Below are 12,401 nucleotides of genomic sequence, written 5' to 3'. Positions count from 1 at the left end.
CATCCTCAGTTTATTTTATGCTCAAAAACCCCAGAAAATATGCAAATTTTGGTTTTTCAATATAATCACAGCAACTTAAACAAAACAGGTGAAATCAGGAAATGAGTTGCAAAATTTTGAACATTACATCTTCCCGTGTGAATAAAAATGCAATCATAGTACAAAATAGAAATGCAAACTATTTCTTCTTCCTTTAGTTCAGTGTTTGATATGCATTTAAACATGTCACCAGCCGTAAGCTGAACAGAGTGAGGAGAGACAGACTGGATGAAAATAAAATTCACATCAGTTCAGCAAAGGGAACAGAAAGAACAAGTCCATTTCAATTTTACAGTAATGCAAATGCAGCTTTTATTCAAAAAGAAAACAAAAGAACAAGTGAAGTACTTATATATATATAAAATAAAGGAAAAGGGAGATATATGGACTGGCTCAGACCTTATGGTCTGCAGAACGAAGAAAACAACCTTATGACACAAGATGTGTTGTCCTGAGACTTAGAATTCAGAATTAAACATGGTCATATTAAACTTTTGGAGAAGGCATTTTTTTGTTTAAAAAAAGACGAAAGCCAAGTCTGACTGATAGCGTAATTACAAAATCAAAATTGTAATTTCAAGAGTGGTAGTGGAGGGGTAGGGCACCTCTGGAGTATCTTGTGATGAAGGCTTTTGGAGTGCCCGTCTGTTGCTCCTGCTCTGTGTTAGCACCATCCTGTCTCTTTGAGAAGAGCGACCTGGAGTGAGGTTAAAGTACCTGGTCCTCCTTTCACCTTGCCCTTGACGCTGGCACCTATGGCTAGAGTGATGGACTGAAAACTGAGTGCCTATAAAGCAGCCCCTGAATGTCCTGGATTGGATCTTCAATGCAGCACCATGCTAGAAGCTTGGTGGACTCTTGGATCTGGTCTAGTGAAGGCCTTTGAACTCCTGCCTCTCCCTGCAGATTCACCATGCCATCTGTCTGGGTCTGAGCAGCTGGTCATAGAATCTCTACAGTACGGAAAGAAGCCTTTTGGTCCATCGAGTCTGCACCAAACCTCCGAAGTTCCTCTCCTCTAGACCCAGCCCACTACCCTAACACTGTAACCCCATATTTAGCATATTCAACACACCTGCACATCTTTGGACTGTGAGAGGAAACCGGAGCGCCCAGTCAAAACTCATGCAGACACAGGGAGAATGTAAAAACTCCACACAGACCTTCACCCAAGGCTGGAATCAAGCCCAGGACCCTGGTGCTGTGAGGCAGCAGCACTGAACCACTGTGTCACCTTCCAGTGTCTGGTGTCCAGCAGTCATATAAGTATCAGAGATGTGGGGATTTCTTCCACCTTTTATTATGGTGCGCTAACCAGATTGTGACTCTGATTCCACTGCCTGTAAAGGTACCAACCAAGGCAATGGTCTCTTGTGCTGGTGGAGGGTGCAAGTGAATGGTCTCTTGTGGTTGTGTCTGGTTTTGCAGGCTTTATCCTGAGAGGTGCTGGTGTTAGACAATCTCTGAGGTGAAATGAAGGGATTTTTGGTGGCCTTTCAATCTGGCCCCTGAACCCTGCAAGGTGCTGGTAGGGTGAGAAGGTCAACCCACCATCCACATGCTATTTAAGCTGCCAAAGCACTGTCACCAAACGGGATCTTTTGGATAAGCTGTGGCACTGTAGTAAAGCTCCTATCTCCAGGCCATAGCTTCCAGGTTCAAGTCCTATCTGCCAAGGAGGTGTATTATAACCTGTTCTAACAGGAACTTGCAAAAGTGACCTGAAATGTGGGCAAACACTCCTGAAAACTTGCCACAGGCTATGGAATACATAATGTTATCGAAGACATCTACGATCATACTTTCACTGTCAAATGGAAAATCCCAACCATGAAAGTTGACACATTGGCGCAGTTCCCACAACGTAAGCCTTCATGTTGAGAATAGTAGCTAATGTGAATCAAAAAGTTACAGCCATAATATGTTGACTGTTTATCCACTTATTTCACAGCAACCGATCTAAACAAACAACGTGCTTCCATTGTTTAGGCTTATTTGTGCCTACAGCTTAAATGAAACACACTAGATCTCTTATTGCATCATTGATACCTATAGTATAGTTGATGAGATAAGCTACATATACATCTGGACGGGACATATCATTTATTGTTTTTTTTTGTTCTAACTTTTGTTTCAGCTAACTTCATTTAGCCCATGCTGCTGAGTGAATTTTAGCTGCTCTCTAATTGCAATGATTTTTACATTATTATGTATTGTATCAACCATTGCTCACAATAGGCAAATCCTGTCTGAACAAGCACACCCAGTATCAGCAGAGCATGCATCTGCATCCAGAAAGGTGTCACTGAAGGCACTCAGGAAACTCTTCCTTGTCTGTTCATTTATGCATCAGATTTTAAATGTGGCACAGCTTTCTTTCTTGCTATTATAAATGAACTGGTTGCTGAACACATGTGTGTGGCACTTGTCTCTCAACACAAATTAACCCAAATGATTATGTTGTGGTCAGCGACATTCTATATTTTTGGCAAAGGTTCTATACATCATATCCCTTAATTAGACTGAAGATTCCGGATGGATTGTTATTTGAATCGCACAAAGCTTAAACAGATTGCTACCTCAAACTGTTGCTCAGAGGAGCTGAATAGGTCAAAACAGTGCTCCTCCTGATTGCCCAAGGAAGGTCTTCTCTGTTCAAAGAATCTGAATAACACTAAAACTCACTTATGAGCTTTCTGTGGATATTTTCTAAACAACTTGCTCAGAAAGGTATTATTATATATCTCAGGCACGTTTGGGACTTGAAATCAGCTCTCTTGGTTCAGAGGTAAGGGGCACTATCACTGTACTACAAGAACCCTACTTACTTTTCTGTACTGTGGCAGTTACAATGTGACGGCCACTGTTAGCCATGTGATTTCTGTTTGTCGACTGCCAGTAACTAATGGGATAATTGACTGAATCTCTAAGACTGAGGGACAGTATGTGAAATCTCAATATCCCTGTAAGATGAACAAAAGAGCCATTTTACAGGAACGTCTCTTGATTCAGCTCTAGTTTCAAGAACTGCTGTAGACTGTCACAAATGGCTTCCTGTTTATTAATCCAATGTACTGTGAGAGACTTCGGCGGGTGAGGGAACTGCTTAGAGTCAAAATTTGACAGTAAACAGTGTTGCATTCGACAGAGCTAATGTATATATTGGTGTCTTTGAGTAGAGAAGGAGGGTTTGGAGCTGTCATTAAATTGCAGCCTGAGTTTTGCACCTGTGCCACACTTGCACACTTACTAATGGAAGTTATGTCAATTTTTCTGTGAATTTCCTATTTGTGGAGGGCACAAGCAATTATGACAATTTGTGTACCATCACTATATTTTAATACCAGACCTGTGGTTATAAAGCTCTCATCACTTATCTTGCCTTGGATCACTTGAAGCATGATATGCTACTAGAAGAATGCTGCTCTTTGTGTTTTGTTTTTTAAAAATTAGCCCTGATACTCACATGCCTGACCACATATTCTTGTTAGCTGTAATTTTATTCCTCAGTGCCATGACATACACACCCAGTTTCTTGGATTACGGGGAATGACTAAGTATTGTTACATCAGGAAAAATACCCTGCTGCAGGCCACAGCACATCAAGTTCAACTGATATATCTTTTACTACAAACGTATTCATTTAACTGAGTGAAGAGAGGAATGGAGTTCATAGTCAGGTGTTTTGATAGAATAAATAAAACATTTTTCACTGCAAGCAACTGCAACTTTAAGATCATTAATGCAACAATTATGGGGCAATGAAGAGATATTTTTCTTTTATAAAACGTTTTGTTACAGTACAGAACACATGACTAAGAGTGGTGGAATAGTCTCAGTAACTTTCAAAAGGGAATTGCAGCCATTTTAATCAATCTGTTCAGATATACTGTGACAAACCTTTGGGACAGATCGGATTTAAACTGGATCTTCTGGCTCAAGGGTAACGATACTACCACTGCACTAAAAGACCCCCTCCAATGGAAATTGTAATCTGAGATTAATAGGTTAACTGAAAAGGTCCTTCCAAGAGTTTACACACTAAGGGCCAGTATAATCTGCTTCATGTGTTGACTGCAAGTGTCATGTGAATGCAATTTCCTTGCAGCAGTAGATTATTTTAACTTTCTATAACCATTTTGCCTCAGTCTAGTTGGGGTAGGGTTTCAGTTAGCTCAGTTGGCTGGATGGCTGGCTTGTGATGTCAATAGTGTGAGTTCAATTGCTGCACTGACTGAAGTTATCATAAAGGACTTTCTTCTCAATCTCCCCCTTCTCTGAGACATGATGACCCTCAGATTAAGCCACCACCAGTCGTCTCTCACTAATGAGAGCATAGTGCTATGGCCTGGTGGCACTATGATAACTTTACTTCAATTTCTTACTTCAGTTCATCCACCTCAGAATGATTTCTTTCCCTTTTCTATTAATCCACTGGCTAAATTTTACTTGGGCATGTTAGAACTCAGGTTTTGAAAGAAGCATTGTAGCAAACAAGGGCTGAAAACTAGATAGTTGTGACAGGAAACAAATCAAAAGTTGACCTTCTTGAGTTCAACAGGAGATTGATATCATCTCAGATTTTATCACAAGAACTAGCACTGCAGCAGTATTTCAAAACATCTTGCATAAAATTGTGTAAGTATATAATTTCAAATATATTTCTGCATATAGTTGCTGAGGAATGTGACAGTGCAGTGAAATTTAAATCACATTATGGACATCTAAACACTCAGTGTTGTGGGACTAGGCAATCAGCTCATCCTACTTTGAGAATGAATTGCACTGACAAACAGAAAAATGCTGAAACTAACCCAAGTCTTTTGAAAAGGGATTAATATTTAGACAGGATATTGGTAATTTGAAATATGCAGCTTAGGTCTTTTTGTTGGTAAATCAAAATGCTTCATGTCCAAAAGGTACTTCTATAATGTAATAATTAAAATTTACAGTAAAGGAGCAAACAATTATTTAAAAGTCATTTTCAGGATGTGATCATTAAGGCTAACATTTATTGTCCATTGCTTATTGCCCAGTGATATGATCGAACAGAGCATAAGGCAACATCAAAAGGCATTTAGGAGGCAAAGAAGTTAGTAGCAGGTTGGAATATCACTGGGTAACTGTGTAAGTTCACCAACTTTCCTTCACTAAAGGATATTAATGAACAAACTGTGGTTGGAGGATAAACCATTCAAGAACTTCTACTATTCAATCACGGAAGCATAATTATTGTGGATTCTACGCTTACAGATGGCAGAGTGCAATGTGTAATAGGGAATCAATCACTCCTACAGGTGTCCCAGGGCACTCAGGGCACTATTTCTTTTCTTGACAAACATAAAACATTTATAACATGTTTAAAAAAACAGTTTGCAGAGGACTCTTACACATCAGGCAAAATTCACATCAGTGTACTAATTGTGGATTGGTAGGATGCATGGAAGGTGACATTCATTACCAAAAAATGTTATTTCATGTATATTTCCAAGAAAAACAGGTGTACCCAGCAAATGGTTTTAAGTCAGGAATCAAATTCACTAACAAATAAACACAGAACAAAGCCTTTTAGCGATAGTAGGAACTTTAGATGCTGGCGAATCTGAGATAACAAGGTGTAGAGCTGGATGAGCACAGCAGACCAAGCAGCATCATAAGAGCAGGAAGGCTGACGTTTCAGGCCTAGGCAGATTGCCCTGGGAGTTCTGTATTTGGCTGCTCTTCTTTAACCACTTATCATTTCCTCCTCACTCAAGGTTTTGTAATTGGGTCACAAGAAGTATTTAAAAAATGGCACGCAGCAGGCCAAATTCGCGTTAGCACCAAATGCCATTAGTTCTATTTCAATCCTTCCCGGCCCTATACCTCACTCATTCTCATATTACACATAATTACCTTGTAGTTCATTTAGGATGTTATTTCTGACCTTTTGATTTTGGGGCCTGGGATGGGGGTGATGGGGGATGGGGGTAAATTTTGAAGCTTAAGATTGAGCAGGCAGACATTGGCTGTCCAAGGAAGCAGCTCATGCAAGAGTCTCCTGAACATAATTCAATCTACCAAGCAGTATTCAATCTTGAGTACACATTGAAAGCTAAGTCTATAAGTGGCTCCCCTATACAGAGTCGAAGAAAGATGATTGGGAAAACAATAACCATAGCGAATTGTATAAATATGGGAACACACAGGCTTTTATATGGCTACAGAATACTACCAGAATGGTAAGTTATCTTTCTGGTGCCTGTGTCAGGGATGTCACTGAACGCCTAACATAAGAACATAAGAAATAGGAGCCGGAGTAGGCCATCTGGCCCATCGAGCTGCTCATCCATTCAGGAAGATTATGGCGGATCTTTTCATGGACTCACATCTATTCACCTGCCCGCTCATCATAACCCTTAATTCCGTTACTGTTCAAAAATCTGTCTTTCCCTTAAAAGCATTACACAAGGTAGTTTCAATTCCTTCACTGGGCTGGGAATTCAACAGATTCACAACCCTTTGGGTGAAGAATTTACTCCTCAACTCAGTCCTAAATCTGCTTCCTCTTATTTTGAGGCTATGCCCCCTAGTTCTCGTTTCATCCATCAGTGGAAACAATCTTCCTGCTTCTATCTTATCTATTCTCTTCCTAATTTTATATATTTCTATAAGATCGCTCTCCTTTATCTAAATTACACTGTGTATAGTCCCAGTCTACTTAATCACTCCTCATAAAAGTGGCAGACTCTCAAAGCAAAGTGAAGCACAAGAGGTAAGGATTCGTATTGGTACTAAGAACAACAGTAGATAGACGGATTAGTTTTAGACTTTAGGGAGCTGGGAAACAAACTAACAAACAGGACTAAGAGATCGCAAGAACTGCTGATGCCGGAATCAGAGACAACACAGTGTGGAGTTGGAGGAACACAGCAGGTCAAGCAGCATCAGAGGAGCAGGAAAGTTGGCGTTTCAGGGTAGGGGCCCTTCTTCAGATACAGAGAAGGGAAAGAAAGCCACAACTCTCCCTATTTATTTCAGAGCTCCTTTCCCACTCCCCCATTTCTGAAGAAGGGTCCCAACCCGAAAGGGCAGCTTTCCTGCTACTCTGATGCTGCCCGACCTGCTGTGTTGTCCCAGCTCCACATTGTGTTATAACAAACAGGACTTCTTTGGTTGTAGTCAGTGATAATGAGAACTGCAGATGCTGGAGAATCTGAGATAACGAAGTGTGGAGCTGGATGAACACAGCAGGCCAAGCAGCATCTTAGAAGCACAAAAGCTGACGTTTCGGGCCTAGACCCTTCATCAGAGAGGGGGATATGGGAGAGGGAACTGGAATAAATAGGGAGAGAGGGGGAGGCGGACCGAAGATGGAGGGTAAAGAAGATAGGTGGAGAGAGTATAGGTGGGGAGGTAGGGAGGGGATAGGTCAGTCCAGGGAAAAAGAGAGTTGCAATGGGAGAGAGATTCCCTGAGGTTGGTCCGGAGGGAGGAGGGTAACTTCTTCAGGTTAGGCATCCCTGGAAGAGGCTTCGCAGTGAGGTTAAAATAGTATCAGAGATAATGGGAACTGCAGATGCTGGAGAATTCCAAGATAATAAAATGTGAGGCTGGATGAACACAGCAGGCCAAGCAGCATCTCAGGAGCACAAAAGCTGACGTTTCGGGCCTAGACCCTTCATCAGAGAAGGGGATGGGGAGAGGGAACTGGAATAAATAGGGAGAGGGGGGGAGGCGGACCGAAGATGGAGAGTAAAGAAGATAGGTGGAGAGAGTATAGGTGGGGAGGTAGGAAGGGGATAGGTCAGTCCAGGGAACAAGAGAGTTGCAATGGGAGAGAGATTCCCTGAGGTTGGTCCGGAGGGAGGAGGGTAGCTTCTTCAGGTTAGGCATCCCTGGAAGAGGCTTCGCAGTGAGGTTAAAATAGTATCAGAGATAATGGGAGTTCCCATTATCTGCAGTTCCCATTATCTCTGATACTATTTTAACCTCACTGCGAAGCCTCTTCCAGGGATGCCTAACCTGAAGAAGTTACCCTCCTCCCTCCGGACCAACCCCAGGGAATCTCTCTCCCATTGCAACTCTCTTGTTCCCTGGACTGACCTATCCCCTCCCTACCTCCCCACCTATACTCTCTCCACCTATCTTCTTTACTCTCCATCTTTGGTCCGCCTCCCCCTCTCTCCCTATTTATTCCAGTTCCCTCTCCCCATCCCCCTCTCTAATGAAGGGTCTAGGCCCGAAACATCAGCTTTTGTGCTCCTGAGATGCTGCTTGGCCTGCTGTGTTCATCCAGCCTCACATTTTATTATTTTGGAATTCTCCAGCATCTGCAGTTCCCATTATCTCTGATACTATTTTAACCTCACTGCGAAGCCTCTTCCAAGGATGCCTAACCTGAAGAAGTTACCCTCCTCCCTCCGGACCAACCTCAGGGAATCTCTCTCCCATTGCAACTCTCTTGTTCCCTGGACAGACCTATCCCCTCCCTACCTCCCCACCTATACTCTCTCCATCTACCTTCTTTACTCTCCATCTTCGGTCCGCCTCCCACTCTCTCCCTATTTATTCCAGTTCCCTCTCCCCATCCCCCTCTCTGATGAAGGGTCTAGGCCCGAAACGTCAGCTTTTGTGCTCCTGAGATGCTGCTGGGCCTGCTGTGTTCATCCAGCCTCACATTTTATTATCTTGGAATTCTCCAGCATCTGCAGTTCCCATTATCTCAGATTATGAGTTGCTGTTCCTGCAACCTTCGGGTGGCATCATTACGGCACTGCAGGAGGCCCAGAATGGACATGTCGTCTGAGGAATGGGAGGGGAATTCTGACACTTACGCCATCTACAATCCAACCCCACCACTAAGACATTTTCCCCACCCCACCATTGTCTACCTTCCGGAGAGACCACTCTCTCCGCGACTCCCTTATCCACTCCACACTCCCCTCCAACTCCACCACACCCGGCAGTTTCCCCTGCAACCGCAGGAAGTGCTACACCTGCCCCCACACCTCCTCCCTCACCCCCATCCCAGGCCCCTAGGTGACTTTCCACATCAAGCAGATGTTCACCTGCACATCCGCCAATGTGGTATACTGCATCCGCTATACACGGTGTGGCTCCCTCTACATTGGGGAAACCAAGCGGAGGCTTGGGGGCCGCTTTGCAGAACACCTACGCTCGGTTCGCAGTAAACAACTGCACCTCCCAGTTGCAAACCATTTCAACTCCCCCTCCCATTCCTTAAACGACCACCTCCTGCAGTGCCATAATGATGCCATCTGTAGTTTGCAGGAACCGCACCTCATATTCTGCTTGGGAACCCTGCAGCCCAATGATATCAATGTGGATTCCACCAGCTTCAAAATCTCCCCTCCCCCCACTGCATCCCAAAACCAGCCCAGCTCATTCCCGCCTGCCTAACCTGTTCTTCCTCTCACTTATCCCCTCCTTCCACCTCAAGCTGCACCTCCATTTCCCACCTACTAACCTCATCCCACCCCCTTGACCTGTCTGTCCTCCCCAGACTGGCCTATCCCCTCCCTACCTCCTCACCCATACTCTCCTCTCCACCTATCTTCTCCTCTATCCATCTTCTGGCTGCCTCCCTCTCTCCCTAATTTATTTCAGAATCCTCTCCCCATCCCCCTTTTCTGATGAAGGATTTAGGCCCGAAACATAAGCTTTTGTACTCCTAAGATGCTGCTTGGCCTGCTGTGTTCATCCAGCCCCACACTTTGTTTTCTTTGGTTGCAATCCCCAGACTACTCCCAGTGCCACAAACTGCTCAGAGTAGAGGGAGGTTTGAATGAAGGTGAATAAATAGGATAGTAGGATTGGTTCTGTGAAAGGTGGGACCTGGTCAGGCTGGATGTGTCGCATCTGAAGAAAATTGGGACTAATGTCCATGCACATCAGTGTTCTGGAGCTGTTTGGTAGAATTTAACCAGCTGAAGCAGCCAACAGGGTATAGTGGGAGTGGGGAGAACAGAATTCAACACTAGCAAAGAGAAGTAATGCGCACAAGACATTTGAAAGACAAAATCGTGCTGGAGTAAGAAATAAAATTTATTCGGCAAGGTCGAACTTTGAGGGAAAGCACTATAGTCTAAATTGGGTTTATGGTCATTGTATGCAAATTTAGAAAGCTTGACAAGTAAAGTCAAGAGCTGTATGTGTGGATTAAAATGGAATCATACACAAATGTCCTTCCTGGTCTGACAGTCATGCGTCTTCGACCATGTGACACATGCATTCAAGGTGGCTATCTTATCATCCCTGGAATAAAGACACAGTACAGGTCGGAGTAATGGTCATAGGAAGTTCATTGGAGTGCAATAATACTTTTAAAATACATGTGCAAACATTACCATTGTATTTTTATAAACCTTGGTGCATCAATGTCCACCATGAAGCATGCTCGTTAGTCTTTGCATTGATTTCCATTTTAAATGATTTGCATGAAGTTTTACATACTCATTTCATTAAGCAGGGATTGGTCAGCACAATTGACTGGACCTTTCATTTGTGATGCAGCCATTTTGGATTCAATTCTTGGATCAGCTGAGGTTACCACGCAGGCTCTGCGTTCTCAACCTTGCCCCTTGCCTGAAGCATGTTGCCCCTCGAGTTAAACTGTCACCAGTTATCTCTTTCGAATGAGAGTGTGAGACGATGGTGACTTTACCGAATGGAAAATTGGCATTCTAAAGTAAAAATCCATGTGCAATTACCTGGTCCTCTTTGCACTCAATACTTCAAGTAATTGTGTTTACAAACTGCAAAAGAAGTGTAAGATTGTTGTAGATACTGGTATGAATCTTATCAAAGATTGGCTGTGTCGTTTTTGTCAAGTTTTATGGAAGGTTTCTCTTTGCAGGGCCTAGCATGTTTTCCTTCACAATCATCCCAAGATGACCTTACTAACCATGCGCCACACCCCTGTGATTCCCGATTCATCAATTTCCCTATGTGCTATAGGTAGAAGTACTTACCACTGCTAGGATTTCTGGCACTAGCAGCATATCTAAAAGTCTCTTGAGCACCAGTCAAACGCTGCCAGTCCAGGGTTGCCCTGCGCTTATTCTTTTGCGTCCCAGACATGGAAATTTTGTGCCCTGCTTTGTAGCCAGGGGACTAGGGGCAAAGAGAATGTTGCTTTTTCTTTCAAAGGGGATAGGGCATAAAAGCTGGGAGGTTTAGCTACAAGTACACAATGGGTTGAATACTGTGAACAGTTGTGGACTTGCATGTACTGGCATTGGAGGAAGTCCAGAGAAGGCTCTCTAAGCTGATACCAGGATGGTATAACTTATGTAGGGATTGTCGTATGAGGAGAGGTTGATAAGTTAAGCCCTGTATTCATTGGAGTTTAGGAGAATGGCAGGCAACCTTATTGAAACATACAAGATTCTTAGGGCACTTGGCAGGGTAGATGCAGAAAGGTTGTTTTCCACTGGGGAGAAGTCTAGGACCAGAGGGCAAAATCTCAGAGTAAAGTGTTTAAGACAGAGATGAGAAGGAATTTCTTTTCTCGGAAGGTAGTGAATCTGTGAAGTTCTTTACCACAGACGGCTGTTGAGGCTGGGTAAAGTTAAGTATTCGAGGCTGAGACAGATAGATAATTAATCATTAAGGAATCCAGAGTTATCACCCTCATTGAATGGCAGGGCAAACTCAATGGGCTGAATGGCCTACTTCTGCTCTTATAGCTTATGGTCTTATGATCTTAAGATCCCAGCAGACATGGTAGTGCAGAGGAGGGCCATTAAAATCCCCCAGGACTGGGAGGTGAGTCTTCAACATCAAATCCTGCCCACGTGATCTGATATTGCCACTCAGGCCAATGTAATCTTAATTGTTAGGTGCGATACCCAGCAGTTTACAGAAAAAGTCAATGACCTCCTCCATTCCATTAGAGTAAGTGCTGCCATTTTCTTTTTCCTATGTCACACTCACTTGATCGCTACACTTTGACCCACCTCCCGCAAATCTGCTCTCACTATTGTGAACAACTCCTTCGCCAATTTACTTGTATCCTCTCAATCACGCCACACTATGACCCTGCATGTTCTATGCTGATGACTCACTCATTCAGAACAGCTCACCGCCCATCCCCAACTGCAACAGAGCAAATAGCTGTGCCACCAACTTTTGTCTCAGTCAACACCTCCCTTTGTCTCATTGCAGCAGGCAACAGCCCATAAAAGGGCTGGAAGGGTGAGAAAGGTTTGTGGGGTACCCAACATTCAATACATCAGCCTCAATGAAGACATGATCTTTAGCCATCATCAGTGAGGACTGGGACCAGTCCTCTGGAGAGGCTGAAACATTCATGTCCCAGCCATCAAGTATTGCCCAGTGCTGTGCCACTCTCCCCTCAA

The sequence above is a fragment of the Stegostoma tigrinum genome, chromosome 15, assembly GCF_030684315.1.
Source record: "Stegostoma tigrinum isolate sSteTig4 chromosome 15, sSteTig4.hap1, whole genome shotgun sequence".
Taxonomy (NCBI): Eukaryota; Metazoa; Chordata; class Chondrichthyes; order Orectolobiformes; family Stegostomatidae; genus Stegostoma; species Stegostoma tigrinum.
Note: the sequence above shows the minus strand (reverse complement) of the source record.